Source organism: Microtus ochrogaster, linkage group LG9 (assembly GCF_000317375.1).
Source record: "Microtus ochrogaster isolate Prairie Vole_2 linkage group LG9, MicOch1.0, whole genome shotgun sequence".
Lineage (NCBI taxonomy): Eukaryota > Metazoa > Chordata > Mammalia > Rodentia > Cricetidae > Microtus > Microtus ochrogaster.
In genome coordinates, this window is record NC_022034.1 from 16680295 (window position 1) to 16698353 (window position 18059).

Consider the following 18059-nt stretch of genomic DNA (forward strand, 5'->3'; position numbering starts at 1 on the left):
TTTTTTTTTTACAACCAAACTAAAAATTGCTACATGAGAACATCAAAACAACAAACTAGAAAGATTTACAAACATAAAGTTAATCACTGTGGTAGGGGACATAGCCAAGAGCCATCTGGAACCATCACTTAAGCCCAAAAAAAGTCTTGCCTTCCGAGGGCAAAGGAGCGATGTCTGAACACTTCCGCTCCAAGAACAAGTATTGGAGCTCTGGTGGAGCTCATCTGGAAAATGCTACTTTCTAAAAACACTTTTAAAGAAATGGGGCAGAGTTGGGTTTAATAAAGATATATTCTTTAAATGTGAGCACCAAGGCTACCATAGGGAGAGATGCTCAGGCGGGAAGGACAAGATGCATCTGAGAGCTTGGGCCGCCCAAAAAAAAAAAAGGTAATTCACAAAAAAAAAAAAAGAAAGAAAGAAAGAAAAAGTCACAGTAGAAATAGAATAATCAAACAAAATCACACATCGTTGCCTTTACAACAGTCACACCTGGGATGGGAGGGGTGAAGCCTGATCTTTAAGGGGTGAGTAAATAAGGTCACAGGGCTCTTCAGGGGATGGGGGGGGGGCACCTGACAAGGTTACAGCTGATAAGGTCAAGTCCAGCTCACCCGTGTTCAGAAAGGTATGTGGGTTACGGGGAACTGGGGTTCCTTTTGTGGCCTCTTAGTCCCGTTGATAAAATAATTTTTAAAATGGATTCAGAAGGAAACTTGAAGACACTGTTACTCGTGTGTCCATATCCAAACAGACATAGACACACAGACTGACTCTCTCTCTCTCTCTCTCTCTCTCTCTCACACACACACACACACACACACCTGCATAATTAAAATAAGTCTTAAATAAAATACAGCACGTGATTACTACAAGGCATTGCCTAGTTTGTTATCTTGTATCCTTACATACCAAGCAAAAAATAAACAATAACACTATACTGCATTCACACTTAGTACTGCGAAATACAATTTTGTGTTCTCATCACAAAAACTTTGTGAGACAAAGCATTATATTAATTAGCTGTTTTCTCCTCAGAGTGTATACATATTTTAAGACATTATGAAGGAAAGGAGGCAGATGACATAAACACATACACATGAATAAAATGTTTAAAAATAAATTTCATAAATGAAACTCAATACAATTTAAGACAGACAGAATGCTTCAGTTGATAAATACAAGTTTGTCTGATAGCTTTTAATATGCATATGTATGTATATGTAAATTACAGCCATAAATTAGGAAAAAATAAGCAACTATACTGGAGAGAAAGGGTCAAGGACACACATAACTAACTGACAGTTACAAAATCCAGAAGAAGAACACTGTGCAAAAATAGCTCCATTAATAAAAAAATATGAAAAGTGGATTAATAACACCCATCACACTATTGAAAAGTTAGAAAGTAGGAAGAGAAGCGTTCTAGGCTTTGTATTTTGTTTGTTTGTTTTGGTTGAGGAAAATTCTAGTGGATATATAAAGAAAATGATACTCTCAACCATTCCTAGTGGATTTACTATAACATTTTTAGAAAATAAAATGGAAAAAGCCATTAAATATTAGAAATACACACATACTTTGAACCAGCAGTCCTACATCTGAACATCTACACCGTGAAACCCAAACCCCCAATAGCCAAGAATAAGTGTTTGCGGTTATTTGCTGTGGCAGCCTGATTTTTAAAGAGAAGGGGAAACCATGGGACCCAGCAAACTGCCTTCTAAACATTTGTCTTTATGCCCATAGAGCAGCGATGCTCTCAGCCTTAGTCAAAGAAATCTCTTCTGCAGTGGGCAGCAGCCGACGCAGGGACACATCACTGGCCAAAGTGTTGAGAATAAGTGACCACGGGTGCTGAGCCCTCACAGGATGGGCTCAGGGAACTGGGGTGTGCGAAAGATGAAGCGTGGGGACTGATGTGAATGCTGTCTTCTGGACGTGACCTAGCCACTGCACTCATCACTTCACCACAGCTGTGGCTACCTGCACAAGACCTGTACAGATCAAGCCAGTCAGCATCCAGCATGAGTGGGAGGGGCTCAGGAGACTCCACGCTTAGCTGAGGAGCTGTAGGCCAGTGGTGCCTGCCAGAGAAGGGGGAATCATTTTCTTGAGGGGTGCCACCACTGTAGAGTGCCCACACTCCAGAGGATAGCTCAACACCCATGCTCGTGCGGGCAGCACTGACGGGATTCCATGGGTTGCACTAAAAAGGAAGAGGACATGAGGGTGGAATGGTGATGTGCTGGAGGGCTCCAGAGAGAGCACCAAGGGGACTTGAAAGCAGGATGGACAAGATACATTGTATACACATATGCAATTGCCAAAGAATAGGTTTAAACTAGTAGAATAAGAAAATACTACAAAGAAAAGGGGGGGGGGAGCTGCAGCCTAACAAAAAACATGCACGATACAGGAACAAACAAAATGTAGAAAATGAAATTCTGCACACTATAATACTATAATTGGCTAGTTTTACACACAAGTAACACAGCTAAATAAAGTAGAGATTTTATTTCTAAGTGGGATTACAGATAATTTTTGCTTGGAATATTTTTATGCCCTTTATCCCAGCACTCGGGAGGCAGAGAAAGGAAGATCTCTGTGAGTTTGAGGCCAGCCTTGTTTACAGAGCAAGTGCCAGGACAGCCAGGACTACGCAGAGCAAACCCTGTCTCAAAAAACAACGTTTTAATTATTTGTATGTGTATGGGTTTGTACACATGAGTGCAGTGCCTCTGGAGGCCAGAAGATGGCGTCAGATCCTTCTGCGCTAAGGTTATAGACATCTACAAGCAAATCCTGGTGGATGCTGGGAAGCGATACAGGACCCCGGAAGAGCAGCATATAGTCTGGACCTCTGAGTCATCTCTCAAGCCCCACTTGAGTTTTTTTTTTTTTAATGAGTTTCTGCCACATAGTAATTTTCTTTTTAAAAGAAAGTGGGAAAAGAGTTTTCCTTTTGATATTATATTTTTGCTTTTAGGGATTCTTTTTAAGAAAAAAAAAGAGATGTAGACAGTTAAACTTATCAAAATACACAAGCAACTAAACAAATTTTAGTGTTAGGTAAATTTACAAAATACAATATAATTTTAATGTGTCTACATGTACACATTTTACAGATATAGATATTAGGTATCTATATGCTTTCTGTACCATATGTAAAAATGGAAATCATGTTAGATCTTGGATTTTCATGAGCTTATTAACATGTTGTCTAAACATGAAAACGTTGTTACTATATTCAATATTCATAAGCAAATATATGCCTATATACATATTATGAAGAGAGAACTAAAATAAAACATACTAAAGTGTCAGTGATTATTCGTGGCTGACGAGAACGTAGACAAGTTCTAGTCTCTTCGCTAAAGTGGCTCCGTGGAACCGGCATCCTACGGTAGGAAAAGTGCCATGATCATTTCCAAAGGGAAGTCTGAGCAAGGCAATGATTTCCTGGGGAAATGAAAACTGTTCAGAGGCACCGCCTTCTTCCGGTGCTCCAGCAGCCTGAGAGAATCCCAGGGTCTCTGGGTCGTCTGTACTGTGTCTCACAAGGCTCTGCAGACCCGTGAAAGTCTATCGCTCCCCAGGCTGCCATGGCTCCAGCCTATCACAGCACAAAGCATCGCGTTTGGAAGCTGAACCTCAAGGCAGTTCTCGGAGAGGTTTCACACAGTCTTACTGTGGTCTAAACCCAGCGACGGTTTTTCTCATCGTTTCTCGGTTGTCCAGTGACACAGATTCCTACAGTGTGGGTGAGGGCTCCCTACCGGAAGCTCCGTCATCTCCCTCTGTGGCTCCTCCTGGGTGGGAAGGGCTCTCACAACACAGACGAAGCAGCAGTGTGGGAAGGTAAACAAGCCTGTGGAAGGGACCCTGCCTCCTCTTGGGCACAGAAGGACAACCTGTAAACTCTGGCTCTTATCCCGGCAAATCTACCTGGAAGGACAAGATGCCAGCAAGGTAAACAGCAGCTCCGTGGCTTACATCCTCCTGCTTTTCCCTCAGAAGGAGCTTGCTTCTTGATTGATTCAAAAAACAAAGGGTGGGGGTGAGGGGTTTCTTGCCATATCTTCCCACTGCCCAGTGAAATTAAAGAATTGACCATCAGAAACATAGGCCCATTTCTTTAAGCACAGTAGACCATCTCTCCTGTTGCTGAAGTGATTTGAAGACATGTGTTCTGTATGCACGGATGGAGGACATCAGAACACTGTTCTGTAGAGACTTGCAGCTGTCAGCAAAATACCATTTACACTTTTATGGACAGGACCATATTGAAGTGTAAATAAAAGACAATGGCCGAAGGCTGTAGTAAGAAGACAAGAGACTTAGATAGATCCACGCATGTTCTTAACAGAATAGAGTCCTTCTCCGGCATCATGGCACCCAAAGTGACAGATGACTAAGATCTCCATTTGTATACATAGAGCTCCAGACTAGACAGAACATTCTGGTCTTATTTACGACTACATGTCAGGTCAACAATGTGAGTAGAAAAACAGTCTACTTAACTGTGCAGTGCTGTTGCCTGGGCGAGAATAAATTACATAAACCAAAGTCAATCTTAGAGGCTCAATCGACCATCACCAAAGTGCTCTTTGACTTCCTGTTAGTAACAAATTAACAAAAGAAGCCTCTTACTCTTGCCATCCCACATAAAGGCAGGGCTACCAGGAGCGACACTAGAATACATTCTTTGGGATTCAATTCACTCAGAGACGAGATGAGAGCCTGGAGAAAACCACGGCAAACAGGTACCAGTGAGAACAGAAATAAACTCACTAAGTAATTTGTCCCAAACAGAGAATGAAGAGACATAATGGTGACAGGTTTATTAGCGGAAAGGAACACACATTGTTATATTGCAGTCGGTTCTTGACTACCCGTGTGTGATTTTTCCAATTTTGTGGATTCTCCTTTCCTCTGTAGCCTATGTGCATCTGAGTCACCGCCATCTTTAATTCATGTTTCCAGAAGTCCCCAGACAACATGTTCCAGTAGTCCATGTCAGAACTCAGTAGGAAAGCAAAACCGAGCTGTGTGACCAGAATTTGCTGGCCAAAGGGTCCCTTTGCCTTTCAGGTTTGAGACGAAATTCCATGACACAACTTCGCCAATAGGAGAGAAGCCAGCATGGGATTGAGTTTAGTGAATGAAGACACTGGGTAATAGTCTTTTTGCTAAGCAAAACTGGTAGATAATAGATATATGATTGAAGATGGATGGATGGATGGATGGATGGATGGATGGATGGATGGATGGATGGATGGATGGATGGGAGATAGAAAGAGTGTATGTCAACTCTATTAGGTATCTCCTGCAGACAGGAAACTGTACTTGTGACGATAAACAGGGATAAAGCCTCAGGAAGAAAGACTCAGACTCAGAGACTAAGTGACACGCCCTAAACAGAAGACAGGCCATCACAGAATTCTGTCCCACACCAGAGAGACAGGAATGCTAATTCACAGCAAAGCCTGAGCTCCTTCTTCCAGACTGATGACAAGTTCTTCCAGGGACAAGGTCCTTCTTTTTCACAGTGTTCTTATCTCTCTCAGTCAACTAAAATTTTTGCCTGCACTCATAACCCAAACCCCAATTTGCAACGGCCAAGATCCCGAGGGATCTTCCCATGTTCATCTTGTCACGGACCTCCCGAAGAGGCATCTGCAGGAAATGTCGCAATCCCTCTGAAGCTTGGTTGACAATACTAGCAGGTGTGGGTACCCTGCCATTGATCTTAGAACTGTGCATGACCATATGAGCTGCTCTTTGTAAAAGACAATGCACTAGGAAATCCTGCGATGGATGAATACTATTATGGCTTGGCTATGATGTACCCCTCCAGAGCTCATGGAGTAAAGGCTTGGTCCCCAGCTGTGGCACTAGTTAGAAGTGGCTCTACCTTCCTTAATGGATCAGTCCATTGCCAGCTGCACAATCTGATGGCATTGTTGGGTGGTGGCAGAATCAGGTGGTAGAGCCCATTTGGAGGAAACCGGATGCACACCTTGGAAGGATAAACTTTGTCCCCGTTGTCTCCCTGTACCTCTTCCTCTGCTCCCTTCATGCCACAGGCGAGCCTTTCTGCTGGGTTCTGCCCTCTATGCCCTGATGCTCCGCTCTGCTCTGCCTCGCCACTGGCCTCCAGTGACGGGGGATGAAGACTGAAATGTCTGAAGCCATGAGAAAGATGAAGGAAGCCCCCCTTCTTCAGAACCCTCTCCTCAGATATTCTGCCCAGGATGAAAGGCAGAGGATGACGCTAAAGATTTGACAAGTCCGTTAATCTAGTAAGGTTCAAAACAGGCTGCAAAGAGAGCGGACTTGAAAGAGCTGTCTCCTATCTGTAGAAAAACTGCTTTAAAGAAGGAGGAGGAGGCCGTCCCACATGTCGGCTCTGCATCAATCTATTGACATAGTCTCAGTGCTATTTTTCGGCCCTTTAGAGTTACTAGTTTAGAGGAGAATTTAATATTAACAGAGTTTTAAAAAAAAAAAACTTGGGAACTAGAGAAAGAAGCTCTGAGTTATTTTTTAGCCCCAGCAAATATAAAATCAAAATGGCACAGTTACTCAGCCAAATGAGTTCAATAGTATCTTGAACCTTGGTGTTTGGTTAATTGTTGTTGTTGTGGTGGTGGTGGTGGTGGTGGTGGTGGTTGCTGGTTTGGGGTTTTTTGCTGTTGTTGTTGTTGTTGTTGTTTTGTTGTTTTGGGTTTGTTGTTGTTGGTTTCCAGACTTCTACCAAAATCCTAGCAATAGCACCACGTTCTGGAATTAAGTTTTAATCCAGGACCTCAGGAGAAGAAGAAAAACACAAGACAACTCAGAGACTGTCGTGTGCACAGAAACACACACAAGTACAGGGCTCGGAGATGGCTCCACGGGGAAGGCACTTGTCAGCCAAGCCTGAGGACAAGGAATTCCAATCTCCAGCACCCACAAAGGCTGTGAGCAATTCCAGCACCAAGAGGCAGGGGTGCGCTGGTCCCTGGCGCTCACTGACCGCCATCCTAGCCAAGTCAGTGGTTTCCATATTCAGTGAGAGCCTCCATGTCAAACCTAAGGTGGAGAAAAATAAGGAAAGCTGCCTGACCTTGACCTCTGGCCTCCACACACATGAGCATGGGTACTAACATACACATATCCATAGAGACATGTGCATATCATACACAGAGAGAGAGAGAGAGAGGAGGAGGAGAGAGAGAAGTAACGTACACTGAAAACTGTGGCGCCGTATCCCCAGGTTGGCATGCGTCAATGCATATCCTATTGGGCACATCCGCATCAAGATAAAGGACGTATTTATTTGTCAAACCCTCCCCCCTTTCCTTTCTCTTCATCGTCTCTCTGCTCGCTATCCAAAAGAAGAATCAAACTAGCTGCCCGCCCCGAGCTGGCAAACAGCTACAGGCGCTGTCTTCCTGGAAATAAGAAGCAGCCATCGTCCCCATAGCTCTACTGCGATTCTCAGGGCAGATTCACAGCTGCCCAGACTTCTAATGGAGGGATCAGAACTGTAACCGCTTAATTTAATAAACCAGAATTGCTGGGGTGTGGGGGGCGCTCCTAAACAGCCTGGGGCCAGCCATGTCTTTGCAGCCAGGGGCTCAGAGGGTTTCTGGTGCCCGAGGACAGTTGATCATCTATACCTTCTGAAGACTTGCTTGACCAGTCCCACAGCGCTTCTGAGGACGGTGACTAAGCCCAGACTTGGCAGAAAATTGTTTAACATTCTGATTAGTCACTAAGCAAAGGCTTTGCTAGAACCTTTCATTTCCTACACAGCTGGGCAGATGCGGTCTCAACAGAAGCTTTCCTGAAGAGCCTCCCCACCTCCACACCCCGAGCTGCCCAGTTCCACAAGTAGGAAGTTAGCATGCTGAGCAAAGCCCGCCAGTCCGGCCCTCAGTGAGACCAGCTTTAGTTCACTGGCAGCTCAGATTGGCAGGCAAGCCCAGGTCCACGCCTCCCTCACAGTTCAGGCAGGTTATATAAAAATAAACCTACATACTATTCCGTTGACTCAGATTTCCCTAGCGTTTGAGAGCTGTGAAGGTTAGCATGATATTTGCAAACCAGAGGGGCTTTTACTGTTTCATGTTGCATGCCTGCTACTGGCTTCAGAAACTGCAAATAAACATAGCTGCCCATGGTGACAATGTGGACTTTTGTTGTAATAGAGGCATGGCCTTCCAAAAGGTTTGTGAGCCGCTTCAAAAATGCTCTGTGAGGAAGTGAGAGACGGATTTGAAAGTTCCTAAGACATTTGCGGTCTTAATTTTTAAGTAAAAAAATGCTGTGACCGGTGTCCATAATACACGCATAATGGCTGCTGGTCAACCTACACGACATACGTTCTTGTATCAAGCTCTCGCTCGATAACAATTAAGAATAAAGAACTAGTTAAAAATTGAGAATTGAGTCCAGTGCAGCAGATTCTCAGTTATTGAGAGGCTGTGGTGAGGTAGCAACTGGGAGCAAAAGTCTATTCTCCACTTTAGGGTTAAAAAATTCACACACACGTCCTTCTTACCAGGGTCGCTCAATTAGCAATGGAAGAGGGAAGGGACTTCAAAGAAAGAAAGGTTTTCACTGGCTGGCAGCTATTGTAAAGCTTTGAGAGAAAAAAAAAATACAATTTAAAAGGTTTCAAAACATCTGTATTTGGGGCAGGCAGTCCTCATGGTGACTCTCCCTGATAGCGGGTAAAGTCAGGGCTGGAGAGGGACATAGCTGGTAGCTCGGAAGTGGTAGAGCAACCTCCCTGAGGGTGCCAGACCCTGGATTCCATGCCTGCCTAGAAAGGAAATGTAGAGGGGAAGGAAGAAAAGGGAAGTGGGGAGAGAGGGGAGAGAAAAGGAAAGGAGGGGAGGGAAGAAGAGAGGCAAGTCAGAGGGGGAAGGTAACAGAGTAAAGGAGAGGGGGAGGAGAAAGAAAGGAGAGGGGAGGGGAGAAGGGGAGGGAAAGGAAAAGGCAGAGAGGAGACCAGGAGTGAAGAAAAGGGGAAGAGGGAGGAGGGGGAGAGAAGACAGAAGAGAAGGAAAGGGAAGAAGGCTCAACCACACAGGGCCAGTGGTTCTTAACTTCAACTCAAATCACTGCAGACTGCTATTCAGGCAGTAAGCATTGAAAACTCATTCCCCAAACTCGCGTCTGGATTAGGCTTTATGTATCAAGGAAGAAGCCAAGAAACAAAAAGGAGAAACTAGCACGTCCACACCTATCTCCTGGCAGTTCCACTGAGATCACTATTTGCATTCTTTCTGGGAGAGCCAAGCTGAGACCGAATGCTCAGGCACAAATTATATTAAAAGATGCTTATGCTTGTGCCTCTGCGGGCAACCTCTTCCTTGTGTCTGTTAACAGGAAGGCAGAAGAGATCCGGGTAATCTCAAAGGATTCCATTGGTGAATGCCGGTTTGGGACCTCCATTTCCACGAAACAAGCTGATTAAAAAGGGATGTGTCTCAAAGTTCCAAATATCAGCTCACATCCAACTCCTTGACTACATTCACGCACAAAATAAAGGGCTAAACTGATCACCCAGCCAGTAAAATACTTGACTTTTAAGTATCTATGCCCCAGAACCGATGTAAAATAAGCCAGGCATGGTGGCACATGTTGGTAATCACAGAACTGGAGAGAGCGAGACAGTGGATCCCTTAGGTAGGTTCCAGGTCAATAAGAGATCCTGACTCGAAAAACCAACATCACCTGAGGAACAACAGCTGACTTTGTCCTCACATGCCCACACGCATGTGCACACAGACACTTGCTCCTGAATACTTGCACATGAACGAGTATGCAGGCACATATGCATACACACACATACATACATACACACACACACACACACACACCATGAATGCACACAAAGCAGTGTGCTGGAGGAGAGGGCTCAGTGGAGAAAATATTTGACACACAAGTGTAAAAACCAGATTTCTATCCCTGCATACACAGGGAGTCCATACACATGTGAACATACAAGTACACACAAACACACTTCAAGACAAAAACTAAGTAGGACATGCGTTCTTGACCACTGACATAGTTAATAACATTGATTCATTCTTGCACAGGCCAGGACTCACTGTCTGAACTCAGACTCCTGGGATGACTTCTATTTTTACCATTAGAACCAAAACCCATTGCCCACAGTATTTGGAAGCAAGCATTCAGGTCCAGAACACACCTCTTCAGCTGTGCACTATTGGTTGGCCACACAGACATGACAATAGGGTGGAAGTGTGTTCACTGCTGCAGAGCTAAGGGCGGGTACTGCGATACCACCCAGGATACAGTTTAGCTCACCACCCTCACAGCTTTCTTATCTTGGATACAAAATTGTTCTTGCATTGTTACTTTATTACAAGAGATTTCAACAGACTCTTTAGGAGTACTTCAGAAATATTTCCCTGGCCATTTTTAAATAAAATCCTTATTGGTTAGTAATTCACTTGGCACACAATTTGCTCATTTAACAATTCTGTGGTTGTTAGTACATCGTGACCACAAGGTTATGAAGCCACTTCCAATTTCAAAACATTTCCGTCTTTTTATTTCTTGACAGTTTCATACATTCATACAATATATTATGACCACATCCATGGGCCATTGCAAATATGATCCTGAGCTTCTGAAGGGAAAAAAAATGGTGCCAAGTTCACGTTTTTAAAATGTTGGGTTATGGGTAAAATGTACAAGATACAGCAGAGTGGGAAAACTTGTTTGCCTTTCCAATATTTGGTCCATCTGAAAGGTTAGGGTATCTTTATTTCCTAATCATAAGAGACAGTGGGCCTTACCCATAAACTTTTCCCCAAATTAAAAGAGACCAAGTGGACCGTCTACTAGTGAATGAGTCCTCGGAAGTAGCCGGTCCACACTGACAGATTTACACAGAACAACGGTGGGTCAATGGCTGTATTTCAGGATGGGAAACACCTGCTCAAATTAGGTGGTTTGTGGTTTCCATATCAAACAGAAGAAGCAAACACCACACTGATTCTACCGTGTGTGTGTGTGTGTGTGTGTGTGTGTGTGTGTGTGTGTGAACTAACGTAATCCAAGCCTTGTTCTGTGTGCTTGTACACTTCTTTCTTGTGTTCTATTGAAATTAAAATGATACAGACTTATAAACATGATGAACTCCTTCTTCTATACCTATTATTCTTAGGTTGGGTCTTTTCATGGTGTCCCATATTTCCTGGATATTTTGTGTTAAGCTTTTGTTAGATTTAATGTTTTCTTTGGCCAATGAGTCTATTTCCTTTATTGTATTTCAGTGTTTGAGATTCTCTCTTCCATTTCATTTATTCTGCTGTTTATGCTTGCATTTGTGGTTCCTAATCATTTTCTCATGATTTCTGTTTCTATAATTTTCTCGGCTTGTGTTTTCTTTATTGTCTCTATTTCAGTTTTCAAGTCTTGAATAGTTTCTCTCCTATGTTTTATTGCTTTTTCTTGGTTTCTTTAAGGGATTTGTTGATGTCTTCCAATTTTTTGTTTGTCTTTTCCTCAATTTCTTTGAGGGAATTTCTCATTTCCTCTTTAAGGGCCTCCAACATTCTCCTGAAGTTATTTTTTTTTCAGTCATTTTCTTCTGCTTCATCTATATTTGGCTGTTGTAGGGCCACTAGATTTTACTGGCGTCGTGTTGCTCTTTGTGGTGTTGCATGAAACATAATGAACCCCAAGTGCTAGAAAGCAGCAGTGTTTTCAATGGGAAAAGCACATGCACTGTGAACGGGAGAAAAGCTAGTCCAAGATGATACTCAACAACTTTCTGCAAGAAACCTTTGCCCCATGTTAAATTAGATGGTGTGGGCTCCCTCTACCACTTCCACCCAGCGCCTGAGAGAGTGAGCTGCATTCACCAGAGATACTTAGGATTAGACACAATCACCAATAATATCATTGATATGGAAAAAACTTGCACAAGCGTGCAACCACCTTAGTAATAAACTTTTAAATGCTGCCCTGGTGTTTTAGACTGGTTCTGAACAGCTACGTGAAGCAAGGCACTGGCTGTTGTCCAGTGGAGCTGGACTGTGGACATTGACCAAGTTTCCTGGCATTCTACCCTCGCTCTTTTTCCTATTTGAGTCCCCGCTTCTCCCTCCACAGTGACTTTCTGGTTATGCATTATCTGGTTTGGCCGTCTCTACCGCCTACTTCAGATAACTACTCAACCCTCCACTTGGCTCGCTGCTGTGTAAGCTTGACCTAAGAGAGTGAGTGCCAAAAGAGCCAGGATTTTCCTTTGATGTCTCAGAACTCGGGATTCCATTATATAATCTACCATAAATCCTGGCAGTCAGGACCGACACCAGCTTCCAAAGTTACCAGAATACGACACTCCTACTTGATTCATTGTGGATTCTGACATCTCTTAATTACTACGAACTCAGAACTTCAGCCTGCCAGCGATAAGAGACATTTCTGACTTGCCTTCTTCGTAGTTTTAAGGGTTTCCTTGATTAATTCTCTTCTCCTGTAACCTGAGCTTCACATGCCAAATGTTCTCACTGGCTCTTTGCCTCTAAGGTTTGAGCTCACAGATGTTTTCTTGTGGCTACAGAAAATACCTCTCCTCTGAGGATAGGTTTGATAAATAAAAAGGGGGAAAAAAGCAGGCAATAAATTTTGAGCTGAGGAACTGGATGAAGAGGTCAAGTGCAGCCTAATAACCATACTTTTATATATCTACAAACCTGCCCGAGGTACTCAAGTTCCAAATAGAAGTGGTAGTAGATGCTAGGATTTCCTACCAACAAATTGAGGCCTTGGAGAGCCCCCAGCCTTCTTCTGTGTAATAACGTAAATCCTTCTCCTTGCTCAACATACAAAAAGACTTCCCACAAGGAGAAAATTGGCACGTTTAAATGTCCCTTCTACTCCAAGTATTGAGGGAGGAGTGGGATGGACAGGGTCCAGATGGTGAGACAGGGGACCCAGGGCCTGTCTCATCTGGACACAATAATTTGTGAACTGTTCTGGGTGATTAATAACCCAGCACTTGAATCCTGCTTATGCAACATGAGCGCTACAGTAAGCTGACTTTTGGTTTCTGGTTTTTTCCTTTCCTAGAAAACGTTTTTCTATGAATCTTTCCTTGTTATTGTTGCTAACTAGATTTGAAGCAGCTCTTCCTTTGATTTGTGAAGTTCAGTGGGCTGGAGGGCAGGACACTAAAGCAACATGAGCAGTGTTCGTCCCGAAGAGTGTCACCATGTCACTGCTCCCCTGTATGTCCGTCCCTGCTCAAAGCAGGAGAGTCAGGCATCAGCTACAGTGGGACACTCTCAGCACGTCTCAGCAACCCTCAAGGTTCATTCTAACTGGTACCGAATGTGCTTAGTGTTTCCTGCTGACTCCTGTCCCTAATAAACCCTTGCCTTGTTTTCTTACATAACCGCCACCCTAACCTTTACAATACCCTCCTCCTTTAAAAGACAGCAAAGAAGAGGAAAGGAGAAAGAACAGTCTCCCACTCCTCTTCTTTGGCCCTCCAATTGCTGCCCTTGGCTCCAAACTCCAGCAGTCTGAAATTATCAACAGTGACAAGAGGTTTAACAGGCTCCCTTCCCAAACAGAGCCTCCGATAGCATCTGCCATCTTCCGCTCCCAGACAGGCACCTATGGGCTTAATTGTGCATATGCTAATGGCTTAACTTGCTGTTCCAAATGGAAGCTGCTGAAGACAGAAGCATAATTTCGTACCCGCATGGGAATCACACCCCTTGCGTCATGCCTTCCACCATTTGCTAGGGAATTAGGCCTCCGAAGTCAGAGAGTTGCTCAAGAACTCAATGTAGAATACATGTTTGACAAGTATGAATAAATTATAATAACTGCAGCAGCCTCCATCTTATACAAAAAGGAGCTATTAGGCTATGAATCTATAGCTGATCAAAATGAGACTATTTTGCCATAAAACAATCCCACATATGAAGTGTGCTATTTAGTCCCTAGTGATCCCTGAACACAGTCTTATAGCAGCTCTGTCGTTAGATCCATCTTGCCATTGTGGAGATAACAGAATACTCAGTGTGCACGCGTGTCTGGCTATCTGTTACTGGAAACTGAACACAGGATCTTGCATGTTCTACGCAAACCCTCTACTACAAAACTACGCTCCCCACCCTTTCCTAACTTTTCATTTTGAGAATGGTATTATCGAATTTCATAGCTGGTGTTGAACTCATTCTGTGACCCACCAAGATCTTCCGTGAGTGATCCTCCTGCCTCGGCCTCCTGAGTACCTGGGGATGAAGGCTTGTATCACCAGGACCACTTTGTGGCGACGTCTTTTGATACCCATCCCACTTCTCTATTAACCATTTTGAAAGCCTTTCTTTTAACCTCCATCAACAATTGTAATTTGAAAATTGAGTCCTTAAAAGATCTGTTAAATTGCCCACTTAAATTAATAGTTCACCTCTCTTGAGCTGTTCCAATCACCTTCAAATTGATGTGCTCACTCTTCAACCAAAAACTTCAATCTGCACAGGACTTCCAAAGTGAAGGCATCGTTTCATTACAACCTCGCACAAAAATCTTTAATGCCTACAGTATGAAATCCGAAGTCCTTAAAATGGCATTTAACTCCACAGTCCTAAATTCTTGCTAACTCCCCCTTGCATACCTTTTACCTATCTTCCTCTAAGACCAACTCCTTATTCCCCTAAGTGATTGTTCCATACCTTGGATTAGAGTCTTCCACCCCCTAACATCTTCCTAGGGCACCATTGCCCTTTTTTCTGGGTGAAGGCCAAGTGTCACTTCTTGTCCCAAACTCCTCTCTGCCAATCAGAATTAACTTCTCCTCTGGGTACTTCCACACCACGGAGCTCATCCCTATCAAAGATACCTCACTTCCTACTCAATTAATTAAGCACATGTCACAGTCAGTCTGGAGCAATCAAGCATCATGGTATGTGCCTAAACTTTCACATCTGATTCTTAAAAATCTTCTAGAGAACAAAGAATGCATTGCGTTCAATCAAACACAGCACTGCATCCCTAACACGGATGGGTACCAGGTCCTTCCCAGGGTACAACCATGCAGCCCTGAGCAGAAGCCCCATGTTGGCGCCCAGGGCTCCCCATCGGGTCTGCAGCAGATTCTTAGCACCGAGTTTAATGAGCCACAGGAGAGCTTTGTGGTTATTGCTCATTCCCGGACAAAATTAAGAATTTAATAAGCAAGTCAAATTGAACTACATCTTTTCCAATAAGAGATTCCATGCAAATGGGATTTCCAAAAATCACTTATTGGGGAAGAATTTACAGATGTGACATAGCTTTACACAAAAAGATGCAAAACCAGATTCTTGTATTCATGATATGACCAGCTTTACAAGGTTCCCTCTCTTTGTGATGTTTTAATAAAGCAAATCCTAATGAATTGTTGATTGTAGCAAATAAAAAAACAGAGTTCAAAAGATGACTATCATCCTACAGAGGGACTTAAAGTTCCTTGTCAAGTTCTTAAGAATATTTATCACAATTCTCAAAGCAAATACCCCAATGAAACTCTTTCGGGGAGCACAGAGGGAGGAGGGTCTCAACAAGTATATCCCAAGTGCAGAAGGACCAGGGTGGCTCTTCTGAAGCACATGGAGAAGGGGGTCACCCCTAACCCTAACCCTAATCGGTCCATTTAGAGAATTTAGCTGATAGCCCCCAAACAAGCAAAGGGTTTGACAAGAACCGAGGAATAAGAAATCTTGACAACAACAACAACAACAACAACAAAAACGTGTCATGTCAACACTCCAGAGAAGGGCAGCAACCAGGGCCACCAGCCACTTAGCAAGCTGACTTACCTTACGCAGCTGGAGGTTTCAGCACTGCTATCTCCTCTCCATCCGCCTCCTCTGCTCCCAATAAGCAGTGACCAAAAGGTCATGTGATTGTCTTTAAGGCAACAAAGGAGGGCAGGTGAAAACTGTGCCCTATTAATGTCTATTCTCAGCAAGGAGAACCCCCAAAGAACTGAGAATTGCTGACATTAAGTGAGAGGCTAGAGCCAGATCACATCCCTAGAGGCTGTAGTTGAGAAAATGGAGTGACAGGGTATACCAACGAGACATTTGACGGCTTCTGCACTAGAAGAGGCAGGGCTTTACCTAGCCCCCTGCCATCTCCCACCGGAGAACATCCCCCAAGGCACACTGGCACCTCAGGAAGAAGCCGATTGACTTCTTCTAATACCTCATTGCCACCCCGACCTCACAGGGGAGCTTTATGGCATGCCCAGAGGCTCCCTCCACTCACACTTCCGTCTGCACACCCTGAGCTCTTCCCAGGCACCAGGAGACCACCTCACACTGCACTCCTAGCACCACACTGAACCTCAAACCTTGCTCTCTTTCCTCGCAGGATTTCACAATACAGCTAAGTAATTATTTGCGCATGTCACGCAACAGTCTGCATTGATGAAGGTGAACGTGCATACGTGTTATCACCTTGAATTTGCATCAGGAGCCAGGAAACTTCTGTAAGTCGGGTGTCGTCATTGCAGAGAGACTGGGCCTTGGGGGCTGTATGCTATCTCCTGGGATAGGAGCTCAGTTTATTGCTCCAGGACAAGGTTCATAACAGCAAAATGCTTCAGAAACAAATATTCGCTATCAAATACTGATGATAGCATGGACTTGAAGATTAGGTGGACTTTTGTCTCCTAAGACTAGGTTGCCACCTTGGAAACTGCGTAGGACCCTATCATTTATTTGTATGAAGCCTTAATTTCCTCCTTTATATAATGGGAGTCATATGATTGCTGGGTTGGTGTGAGAGTTAAATGTGACAACAAGGAAAAGCATTGCACATTCCAGCACTGAGGGATCAACGATGTGAAGCAAAACAAGAGAGCTCCCTAACCCTCGAGAATTAAAGTCATACTATAATACAGTTACTATTGCAAGCTTGTGACACTAAACATATACAGGACCAGTACTGGAGAGCCTATCTTAGGTCCTCGGCCTGAATTCGAAATTTAGCATCCAAACCATGTGTGCATAGATTAGGAGCATTTGCCCAACAGCAGATCAAAGCCCTTCTCTTTGGGAGTAATGACGCCAGGAAGTAACCCAGAATCTCATGTGTGCTAAAGAAGCAGTTGCTCTTCTGAGCTACGCATCTCACCCTTCCACCTGACCTTACAATGTGAAGGCAGACACAAAGCGTGCATCGCATGGTTTCAGAAAGGCTCGTCTCAGCAAGACCTTGTTCCTCACAAAGGGGTGACCCTACTTAGAGATATAAAGAAGGGGCAATAGAGAGATGAAGAGCTGGGCCTTGGGGGCATTCCGTCTTCTCTTTCCCTACGGATCACAAAGTAGGAATGTTTTTGGCAGGTGCAATGTTCAGTTGGCAGGAATAGCTCCCTTTTATGTTTTTAGAACAAATTCGGTGTTGCAATTGGATGGACATCAGTCTCTCACATCTAGGAAGCCGCCCGTAGGTTCTATCCATTGATTCGAAGGACGTTTACTGAGCACCACACTTAGAATGAAAAAACTCCGTATTGAGTTTCTTTCTTTCCTTTGGGTGGGGATAGTCGAGTAGCACAGGGACTTACCACTGGGTATCCTAGGCTGATCTTGAATTCATAACCTTGCTGTCTCTGATCTCTAAATTCTGATATTATTACAAGCATTATATTGAATTCCTAAAACGTGAAGGCTGCAAGTAGTTCCATGCGTGCTTCAAGCTCACTGAGCCCATGATGTAGTGGACACCTGGTAGCAACTCTCGTACTGCTCCTACCTGGCAGAGATTGAGGCCAAGGGTGAATGGCACAGCTAGGAAGTAGGAGGAGTTAAGGCGGGGACTTGGTCACTTTCCCTGGACCTGTGAATCCTCACCGAAAGGTTAACTGAGGTGGACAACCTAGACAGCGGAATGTGCTTGATAGCAGGATATATCTAGGGATGGGTAGACAGCTCAAGCTCCTTGATAGCAGGATATATCTAGGGATGGGTGGACAGCTCAAGCTCCTTGATAGCAGGATATATCTAGGGATGGGTGGACAG

General features: G+C 44.0%; 1 protein-coding gene across 1 annotated transcript in view; it reads right to left on the reverse strand.

Moving 5' to 3' along the window:
* Esr1 (estrogen receptor 1) overlaps window positions 1-18059 on the reverse strand; it is a 377923-nt gene that overhangs the window by 357153 nt on the left and 2711 nt on the right. The gene's annotated exons all lie outside the window — the stretch shown is intronic.